This window comes from Phascolarctos cinereus, unplaced genomic scaffold (genome assembly GCF_003287225.1).
Source record: "Phascolarctos cinereus isolate Bilbo 61053 unplaced genomic scaffold, phaCin_HiC Scaffold_4;HRSCAF=312, whole genome shotgun sequence".
NCBI lineage: Eukaryota > Metazoa > Chordata > Mammalia > Diprotodontia > Phascolarctidae > Phascolarctos > Phascolarctos cinereus.
Window position 1 is genome coordinate 582,996,267 of NW_027555847.1, and position 19,583 is coordinate 583,015,849.

Here is a 19,583-nt window from a genome sequence, read left to right on the forward strand (position 1 = left end):
TGCCATCTTTAAATGGAAGTTCTAGCCGGAGTCATCCAATCAGAGAGAGAGGCTGAGGTGGAGGATGCTACTAGTATGTAAATTCCAGGGCTGGACTGAACTTTCATGAAGAGGTTTCTGGGTCATGGTAAAGATAGTCTGGAGTGAATCCTGGAGAGGAATGACAGGAACCTGGGGCCCTTCAGCCTCCTGATTGTCCTCTTTATACTCTCCAGCTTATCAATAACCATTCAAATTGGTCTAGAACCAGCTAGAAGTGACCCTACAGGTCCTCTAATCAAAGGTAGAACCATAGACTGCTAAAGCTTCTTAAAGCATCTTAAAAATCTCCTATAACAGAGCCCTCGTTTTATAGCTGAGGTTCTGAGAAGTAACATTCCAACAGTGACATAGCTAATGAGTGACAGGGCTAGAACTGAATGTCTTGTGATTCGATCCTCAACTTTTTTTCTGCTGTGCATTATTGCCTCCTTGGATCCCACCAGTCTGCTTGTTTTGAGTTCACTTAATTGTACTAGCAACCAAGGTACATCTCTCCATCTTGTGTACCACGGTGTTGTAAGAAATTCTGTCATCTGCCTTGCTGAATTCTAGCTCTATTATGTCCCTGAAATTCCCCAATATAGAAATCCTTGTTTTCATGCTGGATGAGGGCATTCATTCAGGATAGTTAAGGCAGCTAGATGACACAGTGGATAGAGCACAAGATTTTCAGTCAGAAGATATGAGTTGTATGACCCTGGCTAGTCCCTTAACCTCTGTCTGCCTCAGTTTCCTCACTGCCTAATGATACCAATGATAGCATTGATCTTTCAGGGTTGTCGGGAGGATTAAATATCTGCAGAGCATTTAGCACAGTACCTAGCACATAGTAGATGCTTCATAAATGTGTGTTTCCTTTCTTCTACAGGACAATAATCTTTCCTTAGATACAAAATCACCAACAAAGTTCCAAAGTGTATCCTTTCTATTCATCTAGAAACTTAGTGAGCCACAGCACAACAGCAATGAACAGTATGGTTTCAGAAGGCAGATTGCAAGTGAATATTAAGGCAAATACTATAGAAGAAAAGAAAGCAGTAGATAATATCATTTATTGGGAACACCAGTGCAAGCAACAGGGATTGGACGCAGAAGAAGCTGTTGAAGGATCTGGTCCTTTTTCAGAACTTAGTGTTAAGCTACCTGTGGGTCAGTCACTGCTGATGGAATTTAATTTAAGATATCTGAACCAATATCCATTAGTGATTTTAGCCACTGGTACTCCTTCTTGGTTTTTTCCTTTCCTGATTTAGGTATTGGGATTGTATTTCCCTCTTAAAAAGAGTCTGGTAGAGTACTTTCTCAGTTTTAGACAATGGTTGTATAGTTCTTTAAAATCACATGTTGAAGAGACTGTAGATATGTGGCATACATAAGCTTTGTTTTAAAGATGACCATGGAGTTTCTCTAGGCTGGGGACAGAATCAGAGACAGAGAAATTACTATGCTTTCTGATTGTCAGGGCCCCCTACATTGAAACTGGTGCTGTTTACTCCCAGAGACATTTTTGGGGGACTAGGACTTTTTGAAAATACTTCTCCAATGAGTTTGAATGCAGATAGAAACATACTATTTGTTATATTTTCCTTCTGTTGTGTTTTGTTTCTTCTTTCTGGTGGTTCCTCCTATTGGTTCTAATTCTTACAGCATCACTAATGTGAAAATGTTTAATAGGAATGTATATGTACGGCCCATATCAGATTGTGAGCTGTCTTGGGGAGGGAGGTGAAAAGGGAGGGGGAGAAAAATTTAAAACTGAAAAGCTTATTGAATCATAATAAATCAAATCAAAATAAATTAATGAAAAAAAAGAAAATACTTCTCCATAAAGGATGTAAATATACCTACTGGTATCTCGATAAAAAGACAAAAGTCAAGTTCTTGATTAAGTCTCAGTAACTTGGGCTAAACCTAGATAAGTGGTTGTTTCTGGGGCCCCAACAGGTGACTCAAAACCAAACAATTCATCTTGGGGCAGCCTCAGGCCCTGAGGTTTTAACAAGAATTGGATCTTATCTTCTTATAAAAGGATCAATTGGCTTGTTCATACCCTCTATGGGAAAATGTTTTCCGAAGTCTCAAATGAAGACTCATGGTTCTTTAAGCTTCTTCATCTAATTAGGGAACTCCCCTGATCAAGCTCTTGGGAAAGTTATGAAAACCTCAGACTTTATCACTTATTTAAGATGCTTGACACCATCCAAGATAAGGTTGACATAGCTGGAGAGTAGTGGCAGGATACAGCCAGAATACTACTTTTTTTTTCTCATTTAACCTTGATGCTTTAAAGTTCTGGTTGATAATTAACCATAAGTCCAAACTTTTGGCCCATGCTCTAGAGTAGGTCCAGGGAGTCAACTTGGGATTCACCAGCCAAGTTGATAATCCTTTTGTCACTGTGCAACAAGAAATCTCCTGGAAGCAATTTCCCTATTCTATAGTATAGCCTCTGAGTGGCTTTTAAAAACAAAAACAAATTTAAAATTCCTTAGGTCAGGAAAACTGGCATATGCTGTTTCTAGAACCAGACCATCAGTTGTGACACCAGCCATAGTGGGGCCTTATGTCATATCCCATCCACTCCATTTCATCCTTCTCTAATATTCTGTCACCAATCAGACCAAGAGATTGACCTTTTAATATTTAAACAAAGCATTTGTTTGCATAGCAAAGTCCTGCAGGGGACTGTTAAATTGGTCAGTAATCTGAGCTGATACATTGCCTTTTTCTACAAATTATTTTATGGGAAAGTTGCCTTGAGCAAATCTTTTATTTTATATTTTTTTTGTGCTGAGGGTGAACAGAACATAAGAAATAAGGAAATATGTATCATTGTTGTGTACATTGGCACATGAAGAAAGGAAATGGGGGAAAAATGTGTTTATCAAGTATTTAAAAATAAGATTCAAAAATCATCTCTCAGCAACATGACATAAGGTGGCAAGCATTCCATAGATGAAATGTGTTCTCTTAAGCACAGCAGTGATTGGGTTGATTGGAAGGGGGAGGGTCAGCATTGGGAGACTGGATTAAAAAATCATGAAGAAATTAAATAGGCCTGACTTTGATGTACTGCTTCCAAACAGTCTCCTGTGTAAACTTCAGATGGAACAGATTTCATGTAGTAAGCCTTACAAAGAAATGTACAGTTCAGATTCCATTTTCTATCCTTCACGTTTACTTTCTGTAATTTTTAAGATTTTTAAAATCCATGTATTTTTAATTTTTTTAAGTGCAAGTAGAAGGCTGACTCATTTTCTCAGTTTGGTTCCTTCCTTCTAGGCAGCTGCAGAGTTACAGGGAGTTGCTTCCCAGGTAGAAGGTTTCTTTTGGATGGGAGAGCTATGCAAGTGAGCATTGTAAGCATATGAGGAAAGACTTGAAACGGTTTTCCCATAAGGTGACAGATTCTATTAACAAAATTATATAGTGAGCTATTGTAAAGCATTCTTTTTTTAAATAAGGGAAAATGGATTGTCTTTTTCTTTCTTCTCATGCGGACTTCAGCTAAGGATTTAAATTTGTCTGCCCAATGACTGGCATCCTAAAATGTTTCTGAAAGGAGAAACAAGAGAGAGAATGAATGCATTGTGTTGACTTTACCTGCAGCTGTTACACCGTACTAGGCAGGTGTCCACAGAGAATAGGAAAGGAAAATGCTACTACTGCTGATAGGGGCTTTCTCCACTGAGCCCTCTGGACTACTTATGGTGCTCAATAAGTCTTGGTTTTGTGGCATTTTGGCTCCCACTGGAAAATTAGGAGTCCTTCCTTGGAAACACATTGACATTGTTCTCCATTGCTACTGTATTAGCTTTACATATATAAAAAAAAATATATATATATATATATATACCTCCCTCCTCAAAAAAAAAAAGTGAATAGAGACGGTTTGGTACTGTGGATACTGCAGAAAGACAAAGGTGGGAAGTTGGTTTTCTTCTCTTTTTCTTCAGGGACGAGTTTGCCATCTCAATTACATAGCACAGGTTCATTTTAACCTTTGTGTGGCTGCTGTCCTGTCCATTGACCTTGTAGTCATTGTGTATACTGTTTTCTAGGTCCTACTTACTTCACTTTGAATGTGTTCATATATTTTCCCATGCTTCTCTGTATATTTAACATTCAACATTTCTTACTCTGACATCTATTAAGGTTAATAATATTCCTCTTGCCTGTATCAACAGAACAAAAATCACCCCAGAGAAATTATTACTACATGAAAATCTTACATGTTCTTAAATGGATCTTAAGCAAAAACGTTTCAGTTGAGGAAATGGAGGAACCAAGAATATTATCAGTGACTTCACTGGGTCAGTGAACCAGTCATTGAAAGACTTAGGAAAAGGACCCAAACAGATAGACTCCCAATCTTGGACTCTGTCTACCAATCAATCGGTTAATTTATTAAGTGCCTAATATGTGTCAGTTATTGTGCTAATCCCTGAGGATATAAAAAACCACAACAGATAAACTCTGTCCTTGAGGAGTTCTCAATCTAAAGGGGAGTCAACATGAAATTAACTGTTATATAAAAATAAGCAATATATATACATATATTATGCATATATGTGTGTATATATATATATATATATATATATATATATGATAAGAAATAATCAACAGAGGAAAGGCATTGGAATTTAGAATTGGGAAAGGTTTCCTGTAGAAGGTAGAATTTTAGCTGGGATTTGAAGGAAACCAGGGAAACTAGGCGTCAGAGATGACAAAGAAGAGGAGGAAGAAAAGGAAGAAGAAGAGAAGGGGGGAGGAAGAGGAGGAGAAAGAAGAAGAGGAGGAAAAAGTGGAGGAGAAGAAAGAGGAGGAGGGAAAAGGGGAGGAGGAGGAGGAGGAGGAGGGAGAAGAGGAGAAACATTCCAAGCATGAGGAATAGCTAGTGAAAATTCCTAGAGTTTTTTTGCTAAGCACAGTTTCCACATTGGCAGCACAGAGTGGTGGTATGACCTAGCAGATAGAGTTCTAGTCTTGGAGTGTCAGACTCTAACAAGTTGTGTGACTCTGAACCTCAGTTTCCTCCTCTACAAAATAAGGACAAGAATGTCACTTATATGATAGGGCTATTGTGAGAATCAAATGAAATTATGCATGTAAAAAGTACTTTGCTTTTTAAAGCACTAAATAAATGTTTGCTATAATTATCATCAGCTGAATAATATAGACAATACCACCTGCCAACCTCCCCATTCTACACATTAGTATCTTATTATTTAAATGACTGCACATATAGTATAATAATGGGACAGTTGAAAGGAAGGCAGGAAAAGAAATGCTTCAAGTATACAATGAAGCACAATTTAAAGGAATGGCACATCAACGTCTCTAGCAGGGAAAAGACAGCAGCAAACAGGCCAATCCAAAGTACAGCATTCAAGGAGAGCTCATCTCAGATGGAGATATGTATGTGTTTGTGTACAGGTGTAAGTGTATACATGTATATGTGTGTATGTCTATATATGTATGTGTGTATGTGTATGTACACGTGTGTATATATATATATATATATACACATATGTATGTTGCATATATGTGTGTCTATCATGAAAACAGGGGCACAAGCAACAATAAATCTCCAGGCTGTGGCTACTTTCACTATCTAAAGAACACATTTTATGCCCAACTAACAGGGAAGGGACTTTCAATTCTACACTGGCTTCTCCAGCCACAGCCTGCTGCATAGAAAAGCACATGATGAACAGCATCACTTTGGGTCACCAAGGGTTATATCAAGTGGGTGGACAGCCTGAGTGCCTTGGCATTAGTTGTGATCAAACCTCATCATAACACTGGAGGCTTTGTTGATCACAGATTAGCTCCCAGAGAAATGAGAAATTTTGAAGTTCTAATGGCTTTATTTCAAGGCAAAGAGATTTGAATTGTGTACTTTAGAACTGTGATGGTGGCAGAGAGTGACTGATAAGGCTGGAATGTTTGGTAAATTGGAACCAAGTTGGGAAGGGCTATAAGAGAATGCTTCTTTTCAATGTAACACACATGAACAAAAGATCTGTTAAACTCAATGATGACAAGAAATTTATGCCATTTAACAGGAGGCAATGGAGTAAAATTGAAGGAACACTCTCTTCAGAGTCAAATCCTACCTCTGACAAAATCTATGTGACTTTGGGCAAGTCATTTTAATTTCCCAGAATTCAGTTTCCCATGAGTAGAAGTCATATCACCTGAGCTCTCAGATCCCTTCTATCTGTAAAGCTATGATGTTATAATTTGATGATGCCTTCAGTTCATTCCAAGGGCAGTTTGGTGGCTCAGTGGATAGAGGGCTGGGCCTGGAGTTAGGAAGTCCTGAGTTCAAATTTGGCCTCAGACACTGATTAGCTGTGTGACCCTGGGCAATTCCTTAACCCTGTTCGTTTCGGTTTCCTCAAATGTAAAAAAAAAAAATGATCTGGAGACAGAAATGGCAAACCATTCCTGTATCTTTGCCAAGAAAATACCAAATGGAGTCACGAAGAATCAGAAATGACTGAACAACAACAAAGGTCTGCTCCAGCTCTGGACCGAGGATGCCATAATTATTTTCCAAACAGTCTCAGAGATAAAGGAATCTATTTTAAAAGGTATCAGTACAAATTGGAAGAGGACACAAGAATTGGATCCCTACAGGAAAAGAAAAAAATCTGGCTCAGAAAGTACTTTTTTTATCGATTAACTAAATGATTAGCTAAAAGATCAGTATTGAGTAATGAATACAGGTCTACAACCTCAGCTGAGAAAGAAGAAAACAAACTCCTGGCCTTGAGAGAAATTTGCAGAACTCCCAAGACTTGCTGAGGGGGTTATATGAGAATCAGCTTTAACTAATGACTGAAATGCATTGGCCAAGAGGATAAAAAAATCAGAATTGCACTTAGAATGGCACCAGGTTCAGGAATGTAAACAAGCAAATATTAAATTGTAGCTACTAGGACCAAACACTTAATAACCATTCTGTAATTGAGGTAGGTAAGACTTAGCAAAAACAATCACTGTATCAGGGCCATTTTCTTCAAAAAATTTCACAGCATGGGCCAGTGGGTCTCAACAATCTAGGTCAGCATTATCTCTGAACTTCCTTATTGTGACTTTGTAGTATCAACTCATAATAATGCAAGTTTTAATAAGATTAACACACAGGCGGTGGGGAGCAGATGTGGAAAAAAAGGCTGTAAAATAAAGGAGTCTAAGAAAGACACGTTTTCCAAGCAAAGTAACACTCTGCCAGTCCTTTGAAAAAATCAAGGAGGATAATGAGATGACAAATTATAATTTTTCTTAAATTTTCTTTTTTATTTTAAACTTAACAGTTATCACCAAACACAAACATTCCTATATGCCAGGAATAAAATGGAAGACTGTATTAGAAACTATGAACTTCTATGACATAAATTTTTAATGACTATATATATATATATATATGTACACACATATATGTATATATATATATATATACATACATGTATATGTGTATATATTCTTTAAAAAGTTTATGTCACAGAAGTTCACAGTATACACACACAGATATATATATAGGTGTGTATATGTATCCATATGTGTGTATATATACATATATGTTAGAGATGTTTGTATACTATAAGGGCTTGCTGAAACCAGCTAGAATCAGCTCAAAAAAGCCAATTGTTAAATTTTCAGTGTGACTGTTTGCACCTTGGAAATCGGAAAATTCTACAAATCAGGTCTGTAATGTATTGTTTGGTTCATTGTCTGGACTTAAGGAAGTGAATGGAGAAAATGTTAATAATGCATATTAAACTTTAAAGTGGGCTTGCTTTTTGGGGTGCTGAAGGTTAAACATTTAAGCAGCATACCCCTGTGTGCGTATAATTTAACAAAGTAATTTTAAAAATCATTTCTGTCCTAGGTTGGATTAATGGGTAGTGATAGGTGAGGAAAATAATGGAAGGCATCAAGTTAGCTTAAACATGAAACAATGTGGAGTAGTGGAAAGAGCATTGGCCTAGGACTTGCTTCCAGCCCAGGGTCTGTCACTAATTGCCTGTTGGACGTGAACATTTCATTTAACCTCTCTCTGCTTCAGTTTTCTCATCTGCAAAATAAGGATTTTGGACTAAATGATTTCCCTAGTCCCTTTGCATTCTAACATTCTAGGGTTTTGTGAAAGACCTTAAGAAGCAGAAAGGGGGATGTCTTAAGAGGGACTGGGACCTCTATCCTGAACCCAAGTACCTGTATGGTAGAAATGACTGCCACCCCCACTCCCCAAGGAAAAGGCATAAAAGAAGATTGGTTGGCTTGTAAGGAGATGGTTGTCAAATACAGGGCAAGGACAGGTGATGCAAAATTGGACCCAATATCATCTGTGATCAGTGATGGCCTCTGTGCCTCACCCTATCCCCACACTGGGAGCCTTCCCAGGTTGTCCCCCTCACAGCAACTAATATGAGGTTATGGTCTAACCGGATCAATGAGGACACTCCTCCCCATGATTCCTTTTATTCCCAAACACTGGGTTCTGCATCAGCCTGGTGGTTGTTCAAGCAATTGTCAAAACAAGGTCTACATAACTTCAGGTATGTCTTTTCTCCTTTTATTTTATGACCTCATTTTTTCTGAATTTCCCCCTCCTCTATTTTATGTTGTTGTTTTTTCTGGACCTTCTCTCCCTCCCAATCTTGTTATCTGGCTTTCAGCTCATTAAATTCTTTCTGTCCTCACCATTTTTGTACTTCTACATTCTAGATCTAGGTGCAGCAATTGAGTCTTAGTGTGAGGTTGCTGCAGGGCCTGACAAAGACCCTCTATAGCAGAAAAAAATCACTACAGTTTGAAAACAAGTAGCATGATTCTGCAGGAACAAGGGGAGAAAAGCTACAGTGAGAACTGAAAGAGATGGAAAAGCAAATTTTGTAAAGGAAAAATCTTCAGTCATATAAGGAAATAATGTAAGACTTAAGGAAGTTAGAAACCTTGCAGGCATACAACTGTAAACAGCCTTCCAGGTTCCCCTGGTCTCCACAGTTTAGTTATTGAAAATATTTACTTTTATCTTCTATCTCTCTTATTTCCTTCCCTCCTCCCCCACCAAAAAAAAATCATTTTTAAGCTGGTAACCACATGAGAAGGACAGGTGGAAATCTAAACTAGATTAAGTTGAAAAACACTTGAAAAAATTGAATGTGTTCCCATCATCAGGGCTTGATAACAATATGTAGCAAGAAGAGAATTTAATAAATTGATAGCTTTTGTAACAGAGTCTCTAGCTATTATTTCTGAGAATTCCTGATGGGCAGGAGATGTCTCTGATGATTGGAAAAGGGCAAAAGTCTTGTGCATTTTTTTCCAGAAAGAAATTGGACCTGTGAATATTGTTTTACCAATTGGACTATTTTACAACAGTGTGCTTACTATGGTCCTAGTTAGGCCTTATGATTCTTCAAGCCCTCACAGTTCTATGATCTAGCAAAACCCTGGTCTGTGTTCAAACCATCAAGTCTTGCTCTGAGGAGGTACCCCTATAGGGTATAGGAAGAGAATCAGAAGAGAATGGTGTCCAAAAACCTAGACATAAGAAAGTATCAAGGAAGAGAGTGTGATCAACAGTATCAAAGACTACAGAGAAGTCAAGGAGAATGAGGATTGAGAAGAGGCTATTGGCTTCGGAAACTAAGAGATCATTAATAACTTTGGTAAGAACTGTTTCAGATTATGAAGGGTTAAAAAAAGAGTGATAGCAAGTAGGGCCACGTAGTATAGGAGGTCAGCCACAAAGGGAAGATGAGACATAGGGACAATAGCAGGGATGGAAGACTCAATTGAAGGGTTTTTTTTCAGGATAGGGAAGTTTGTAGGCAGTAGGACATGAGCCAGTAGGGAGGCAGAGATTGAAAATAAGTGAAAGAGTGGAGAAGATAGAGGGAAGAATCTGTTAGAGGAGACAGGATAGGATGGAATTGCTTGAAAAGTAGTGAGGTTAGCCTCGGTAGGGAGTAAGACCACTTCACCACATGAGACAGAGGTAAAGGAGGAGGAAGTAGCAGAAAGGTACAAGTACCATAGAAGATGAGTAAGAGGGGGAAAAAAAGGAGGCCAACACAAGGCTTCATTTTTTTTCTTTAAAAATAGGAGGAAAAGTTCTCAGCTGAGAGAGAGGGAGCCAGGGGGCGTTTAAGGAGGACTCAATGACCTCCAAGATTTTTTTCAGCTTTAAATCTATAGTTCTATAATTTTCCTATGATGATAATAACATATAGCATTTGAATGGTGCTCACAGATTTGCAAAGTACTTTACAAATATCTTATTTTATCCTCAAAATAACCCTTAAAGATATGTGTTATCATTATCCACATGTGACAAAGAAGGAGACTAAGGTACATACAAGTTAAGTGACTTACCCAAGGTCACTTAACTAGTAAGTTATCTGAGGCAGGATTCAAACTCAGTTAGTTGTTTAAGATATATACACATATATCTTTCATCATGAGATATATATATGTATATATATATATATATATATATATATATATATATATATATATATGTATGTATATGTATAGCTTTTCATCTGAAGCCCTGGTGCCCTCTATCCTCCAAGCCAAGCTTGAGCATCCCTCCTTTCCCCCATTGATGATCCCTCCGGTGGGTCACTTTGATGCTATCCAGGCTATCCGAGTTCCTGGGGAGCTACAAGTACTGATACCTAAGCAGATATCAATACTCCCTTAGTGCCTATGAAACATTCACATTGTCACTGTCGAAGTCCACAAGGGCCATACTGAAGCATGGGTAACCTGTGAGCCAAGGCAGTACACTCACATCCCAGAGTAAGTCAGTCACCCATTTTCCTGATTCTTCCCTGGCACCACAAAATGAACCATGATGTCTTGGTGTCAAGTGAGCCTCATAGGCTGGCAGGGTAGAGTTCAGTTCAAAAGCCACCTGATACAAATGGACTTTCTTGATTTCTCCTAGGGGGAACAAGGGGAGATGAACTTAAAATAGAATTGCATTGATTTTGACTGGACATAAAGAGGGACTTAATTATCAGGTGTTTAAAACAGGTTATGTTAACTATGGAATCTCAACTCTGAGATGCTGAAAAATTGGTAGGGAGTGTATGAATGCAGAAAAGCACTTATTAAGCACTTAAAATGTGCCAAGCCCTGTGCTAAGTGCTAGAAATACAGATACAAAAATCAAGATAATCCCTGAACTGAAGGAGCTGAGCTTAAGCATTCAGGAATATGAGATAGTCATCTGTCCTACAAGGATTAGACATAGATCCACCTGGATTCTGTGACCTGGATCAGATGACCAGGGCCTTCCCTCCAGCCTTTTGAATTTTTGATTCTATGGTTTTTCACTTATTTTATGTCTTTGGGGATGATACCATGACAAGTGGCTTTGGAGCCACAATTATCATCCCTCTGTGCAAGACAAAGGATGGCAGATTGGAGTGTGAAAATGTCTCGGGCAATCTCCTGTCAATCTATTCTTGAGAATGCTCTGGCAAGAATCCTTTCAGCTGGCTCCTGCCTCATGAGCTAAAGTTCATTTCTTCTGAAGAGTCTGTGTGGTTGCAAAGTAGGATGCATTTCCCTGGACTTGATCTTTACTCTCCACAAGCCTCAGGAAAAAGCATGTGAAAAGTACCATCTGCTATACGTGACTCTTCCTGATCTAACACAGACCTTTGACAATATTAATAGCAGAGTGTGGTAGCAACTTCTCGGGAAATACAGCTGCCCAGACATTACTGATGCCCTCCCTTGCTAATTCTACCCATTACACCTCCAGAATAGTTTTTTGAGGCATCCTGTCTTGTCCATTTTCAGATCATAACAGATGATCTGAAAAATGGAGGGGTTGTATGGGCTTCTTCCAGCTTCTATCATTCTATGACTCTTCTCTGATACAATACTTGGGACATTAGCTGATGAGGTAAAAGGGATGCCTGCAGACATACCTATCCACCCACTTTAGACCCTGTAAGCCCTTTCTTACAGGTAAAATCTCAAAATCATCCAATCTGTTTAGTCCATAACAATTTTATCAAAATTAAATATTGTGATTCACCCCAAATTAAGTGGTTGGTCAAGCCTTATACACACCATCCCCCTCAGTCACTGCTTCTCCATTTATTCTCTCTTTTGTCTGCTGGCATTTAGAAACTTAATAAGTGAATACTGAGAAGGAATTTAATGAGGAAACTCTCCCACCTCTTCCCCCAGCCATTTCTTTTTCTGTCTCTTCTACAATTCATTTGTACCCTCTTGAATTTTGGGTCCTAATTACTGGGTTACTCATTTAAAAAATGGCGATTGACATTTCAATGGAGATGACACAACTTTCTCAGATAAAAGTTCTGTAAAATGTACATGGTGAAATTTTGTTAGTAGGCCTTTAAGAGGAACTTTAAAAACAAACATGCTATATGGAAGAGCATACTAATGATCTGATAATGAGAAGTCTGAGACAATAACACCCCAGAATGTGACAAGTGGAATAATGAGGGAAAGACTTGTTAACTGAGTTTCACTATTAGCAAAGTTTCAGTTTTTGCCTGTGTGTGATATGCCCTTTTAGCAACTAGACAACATGTGTTGTGAGTCACTAGGTTGTGGGTATGTGGATTGATCTAAGATACTTATGATACTGACTGAACTATGGAGGGAAATTCTAAAAGAATAGTCCATCAAATAATTTATTAACCTGAGAGGGGAATCTCTGCATAGTAAATGTCCTCTGAAATAGAGGGGAAAAAAACCTCAAATAACTTTAATTGGTCCCCAAATGCTTAAAATAAAGAGGAATCCTTCTAATCCCCAGGGGGGTTTTCCTACAGTTTATATTTTAAAAAAAGATTCAATAATTTTAAAGAGTTGTAGCTAAAATTCTAGCTGTAGAAAAAAAACTTCTAAAACCATGTGAAAACAAATTCATCAAATTCAGTAACCTTTCCCCAGAACAACTCTGTACTTATTTGCACATTGATGATTATGCTTGTAGAGTCAATAAACATCTCTGGTAAATATTGGTTGGGTGTCCACTTCTTCTGTTTTCTCATTGATGCTTTATTGGACCTGGGAGGTCATTCTCCATAAAGTCATCCTGTATGTGAAGTTACTTCCTTTATGTAGATAGATTGATTTTAATAAAAAGGCCTTTTCCTGTGTAATAGTGATTACCTTGGCCTTCAAAGTGAAAACATACAATTTCTTAGCTTCTACTTAAATATGGCTCTAGGGAAAATGTGTTGGATTTGGCTTCAAGAACCTCTGAATTTGAGTTGTATCTCTATGACTCACTACATATGACCTTCTGAAAGTCACAACTTCTCTAGGCCACAATTTCATCTACAAAATGAAAGAGGTTGAACTAGACAACATTTATGGTTCCTTCAAACTCCATAGCTATGATGTTATGCTGTCCATTGATACTCTAGCTCAGAAGTGACAAACACTCTGCTCTTAACATTCTGAAAATGGCTAGACCTAGATCAAAATGTAACTGGGAAATATTAACAAAATACATAAAAAATACAACAGAAATAATGCTAATATGTTATTTTCTAAGTGAATGTGCAGCATGCAGGAATCCTCATGTACAGTCTTTTAGTTTTTCTTATTGTTCAGTCATTTTTCAGTCATGTCTGACTCTTTGTGACCCCATTTGGAATTTTCTTGGCAAAGATACTGCAGTAGTTGACATTTTCTTCTCCAACTCACTTGACATATGGGGAAACTGAGGCAAACAAGGTTAAATGACTTGCCCAGGGTTACATAGCTAGTAAATGTCTGAGGCTGGATTTGAACTCATGAAAATGAGTCTTCCTGACTCTAGGCCTAGTACTCTACCCACTGCACCCCGTAGCTGCCCCCATGTACAGTTTAGTGCCTCCCCATTTCTATTTGAGTTTGATACCACTGCTCTTGCTATTATAGCATTCTTTATATCACTTCCCTAAATCATAACTGGTCATACTTGAATGCAATACTAGGGTTGACCCTTTTTTTTTAAAATTCAGAACCTCCTTAAGAATTCCTGCCACCTAGAATCTCTACACCTCATTGACTCATTTATTTTTCAAATTTCATCTGAGAAGATCTCACACCTGTTAATCACCCTCTCCTTCTGCTATTATTTAATATTTAATTTGGCAGATGTACTTGATTCCAAAGTTATTAGTGTAGTAGTTTAGGTAGAAACAGTTATGTACTCTGGTTGTCACATATGACTGTTCTTCACATACAAAAATAAGGTAAGATAAAATAAAAAATAAGTCAATCATTCAATAAGTCTTTATTAAATAGATCCTATGCGTCAGGCACATTGTAGGCATACAAAGAAAGGCAAAAGACAGTGCCTGCCCCTGAGGAGGTTACTATCTAATGGGGGAGACAGCATGAAAGTAACTGTGTACAAAGAGGCTATATACAAGATAAATAAGAAATGATCTACAGAGAGAAGGTATTAGAATTAAGAAGCATTAGCTTCTCATCCATGGGAGGTGGGATTTTAGTTGCAACTTGAAGGAAGTTGGCGAAGCCAGGAGATGGAGATGAGGAGGAAGAACATTCCCAGCGTTGGAGACAGCCAGAGAAAATGACTGGAACTGAAAGATGGAGTGTCTTGCTCATGGAACAGCCAGGAAGCCAGTGTCACTGAATCAAAGAGTATGTGGGAGGTATAAAGGTATAATAAGATGGGAAATGTAGGAGGAGAAGTAGTGGGTGTTGAAGGGCTTTAATGCCAAATAGAGAATTTTGCATTTAATTTATTACTGGAATTTATTGAGTATGAGGCTGGCATGGTCTGACAATAAGATTGCCCATTATTTCACAATATAGTTAATATATGGGTAGTATTTCAATGGTAGTACTAGTTATAGCAAAAGGAAAATGGAGCAATGGAAAATAGTGCAATGCCATAATTGTGAATACACAAGAGTCACATACTATAAGAAGCCTTGAGTTTAGTAGTTGGGAATTTACTCAACAAAACCTTTTTTAAGAGAGTTATATAGAGGAAGGCAAGAAAAAGAAAGATCACTTGGTCAGATGGTAGAGTACATGCAATTTTCTTGGCAAGATAAAAAATGATATAATGATATATCATATGTTCTTTGAAGATGATGACTTTTTTTTTTCTTTTTAATGTCAGATCTCCAGTGCCTTGTGCATAGTATGCCTTTGCATAGTAGGTTCTCGAGAAGTGTTTGTTAAATTCTATTAGAGAAGGATATAAAGCTGGAAAAAGATAAAAGATGTGGCTTCAGAATTACAGTCTCAGAATTGGAAAGGATTTCCAAAGCAATCTAGTCTAATACAAACTTAACGTCATCATGCATTTAGGTACCATTTTATATTGAAGCTGGATGAGGATCCATTATCACCTCTGAGGTTACTTCTAATCCAGGAAATAAAAAGAATTGAAGGCAGAGACATGAATTTCATATTGTAATTACCAAGATACAGGAAGACTACACAAATTCAAAGAGCTGGAGATCAGGGGAGTCTAATTAGTTCTATGGCAATCACCTAAAAGACTGTGCAGTGTCAGTACATTGAATGGGAAAGAATTCCAAGGATCCCCCACAAAAGAGGCTGTTCCCTATGTATAAGAGCCATTTTTATTTAGGGAATTCGATAAAGACTAGACCCAGGGAAAGATTACTGGAATCAAACCAAGAAGACCTAGGTTCATTTTTCATCTTTACCACTTATTCTCTATATGATCTTGGGCAAGTCAGATTCCATGAGTCTGTCCTTCCTCATCAGCTAGGTAACCTCCAAAGTCCTTTCCAGCTCTAAATCTGTAATTCTATAATCTGCTGAAAAATTCAGTCAGTCTTCCAGATGTTTTCATCTATAAGAGGCCAAAGTGTAGGTACTTGGGATAATTGCATTTTCTCTTTTCTTCTAGACTTCTGGCATTGTGGGCAGACAAAAGTAATAATCATTGAGTAGTAGATGAGCAATGAAATGAAGAATAACTTGGGGGTAATTTGAATGGGAAAGAAATAACAGTAATAGCTTTTCTAGAAGTTAACTTTTCCTTAAAACACACGTACATACACACACAGACACATACACACACACGCGTGCACGTGTGCACATACACACACATACACCATTGAGGAATGACATTTTGACAGGTAGTCACTGATCATCAATGTTTCATTAAAATCTGTTAGGAAAGGTTCTATCTTTTCTAAGGGCAGAATTTACTTTGGTTACAAAAGCCTGAAAGGGCAGTCCTTTCCCTGTTGCAGGGAACCTCAGAGATTGACTTAAAAGACCAGAAAGAGTCATGGGGGAGCTAGCTAACAATCCTGTGCATATTTATGGACTTGTTGTGCATGTGGTAAGTACTCTCCTGACAGCTAATGCTAAACCTAATCAATCATCACTTAAATACATCATAGTGTATATTCACCTCACTCCTTCATTAGCATTCATTAGCAATTAATCAACACAGCAGGAGTCTCTAGAAAGTTCAACAATCCATAAGGTACATTTACATTAAAGATGAGCCAACAGGAGGAGAAATGGAAAAGAAACAGGAGAGGAGCAGCGACAAGTCTGTAGCAGAATCTAAATCTCGGGCTTGATTTGGGCTTTTTAAAAATGGGGGGGGGAAATCAATCGAATTTGGTTATTCAGGCTAAGACTTAAACTTTTGATTAACAAGCAGCAGTCCGCCTTGCTCTATTACAGTTGTCAGAGACAGATTTATGCTCCCGCCGGCCTGCTGAGTACATTTGTTCCACTTCAAGTAAGTCTTATGTATTGTCATTATATCTTCAAAAGAAACGAAAAGACATTGCATCCAATTTATTGCAATTGTGGGCAATAGCTTAATTCAGTCCTTAACTGTGCTCTGCCTGGAGTTGAGGGTTATAATGGAAGACTATTTCCCTGCAGGATGAAAAGGAGCCCCGCTGTGGAATATAATACCCCAAACCCATGCCTGAGAGCTTTATTGTGCCCACCGAAGTGTCTCTCTTTCAAATTGAGAGTAATAAGGAGGCTGTGTTGTCTAGTGGTCAGAGCACAGGCTTAGGTGTCAGGAATCTCAGTTCCTTTTCTTTGCATCATGTTTCTGAATCACCCCAGGCCATGGGGCAAAACATTTAACATCTCTAGCTTCAGTTTTCATAGCTGCAAAATGTAGAGGGAGAAGCATAAGGCAGAGAGGCCCAAGGGAAACCTCAGGCAGGAGGTGGATCTGTATGGGGAGAATTATAAACTGTACTCTCTATGGTTTAGCAAAGGCATCAGGTTGAGGCTGATTTGTTCTATATTTCTAGATCATTGTATTCACTTGAAAAGAATTTGCATCCATTTGGATGATCTCAAAAAAAAAAAAAGACAAAGCTTCTAGTTACTTGCAGCTACTCTATATCTTTTAATTTTTTTGTGGGTTTTTTTTAGCAACGTGGAACCCAACTCCAAGAGCAGCGATGATGAAATATCAACTTTAGCCAATATCAATGGATTGGGAAAACAAATCAAAATGGATGCTACATAAAATTTGGGTTGTCCTTCACGTGATGGACCACTATCCCCGGAAAGAGCCAATACTAATCTCACATTTGACATAGGATCATTGCTGTATAAATTGATTAAAATCGTTTATTAAGTTTATTTTATTATTAAACATATATTTATGTTTTATATACTTATATTTATTAAATCTATAATATTATGTGTCCAAAACCATGGTTAACCTGGGGATAAGCCTCTGCCCTCAGAAAACATATTCTGAGAGAAATAGCACATAGAGAAGTAGTGTCCCGGTAAACGAGTGAGAAAGAAGGGAACTCAAATGCAATCTAGTTCAACGCTCTTGTTTAGTAGGTGATGAAACTGGGGCCCAGGAAATTTTTATACCTTGTTAAAGGTCAGACAGAAAGAACAATCAGAGGTGGGGTTTGAACCTCTATTCTCTGACTTCAGAGGCAGGGGAGGAGCTTTTCCCTGCTCTAATGTCAGCTGCTTATAACTATCCTGTGAGGTGATTACAAAGGATGTTATTTATTCCCATTTTACACATATGGCAAACTGAGGCTCAGAGAGTTAAGTGATTTGTCAAACATTTGATAAAATAGTTGGCAAGGGTTCCAAGGTGGGATTTGAACTCTGGTTTCTTGACTTTAAGTCCAGAACTTTCCACTCAGAGTATTGACAGTGTTTTCTTACAATGGAATATCTTTAGTGAGTATATGCTGACATCCTTCTTTTAATCACATTACATTACAACTGTTCTCCCTGCTGACACATCCCAGTCCCCCAATCCCCAGCACACAAGTGTAGAAAACCTCAGTTTAATCCAGCTTCCCTGAATTGGTAAATTTATCACGGTGGTGGAGGAGAGTTGGGAGGGGGGGAGGACATTGAATTACTACCAACTGGATTGCTTTATTTTTGTAGTAGTAAATAGCTATAAAAGTTTTCTATAATATATACTGCAGAAAACAGAGAGACTTAGGGTTGTTTTTGGTTTTGCTTTTATTTTAGTTATAGCAAAGTTTTGGCTTTTTTAAAGCCAAATATTTTTAGGTTGGTTCAGTGGGATTCCCCTTTGCTGCTATTCAAAACAATTTTGAAACTTCTGACCAGTCCTCTGAGTTCAGGAATAAGAACTTGACAGCTTCTCAGACTGACTCCTACTTTAATTACTTTTTCCTGATCCCCCTTAAACATCCATTTTAGAGATGGGGAAACTGAGGTAGGCAGCAGTTAAGTGATGTGCCCCTTGTGGTTACACAGCTAGAAAGTGTCTGAGACAGAATTTGAATGCCAGCTTTCCTGACAACAGGGCTGGCACATTATCCACTGTTCCACCTAGCTGACTTGTAAAGGCAAAAAGGCATTTTCTCACTTAATTCAGTTATGCATGCGCATGAGCATGCACACACATATGTGTGCGCAAGTGCATGCACATGCATGCACACACACACACACACACACACACACACACACACACGGTCTCCTGATTTTTTAATGATCATGTTGATTTAGATACCAAACTCATTTATAGGTTGAATTTCAGATGCTATTTGGATGACCAGGGTAAATGGCTTGTCCTCATCTTGTTCTCATGGAAAAGTGCTTAAAAGAAGTCCCTATTTTATCCAAGACAGTCCACCACACCCTTACAAAGCGATGCTGTCTGGATTTCAAACTGGATTAGCTGATAAGAGCATTAAATTAGAGACATGTTAAGAGATCACTCAGGCCACAGAAGATTTTACTTAAGTCATGTAGAAGCTCAAGTACTCATCACCACAGCACCCTAACTGCAGTCATCTGCAGTGACTGACAGGTTCCCATCAGAAGTCATCAAGCCCTCATGCATTTTTAAATACCCCAAATGATTCTAATGGAGAATTTAAAACAATTTGGGAATTCGATTTTGGAGAAATGCATTTAAATGCAAGATCAGACAAACATATTAGCCAATACTGAAAGTATTAATGGATCTTAGAACTGAATCCATCCAGCCTGAAGATGATACATAAGGCCTTCTGGACATCAGA

At 38.1% G+C, this 19,583-nt stretch overlaps 1 pseudogene; it reads left to right on the forward strand.

The window, feature by feature from the left end:
- The first annotated feature begins 1,007 nt into the window (after window positions 1-1,007).
- LOC110198533 (elongation factor 1-alpha 1 pseudogene) overlaps window positions 1,008-19,583 on the forward strand; it is a 97,168-nt pseudogene continuing 78,592 nt past the window's right edge.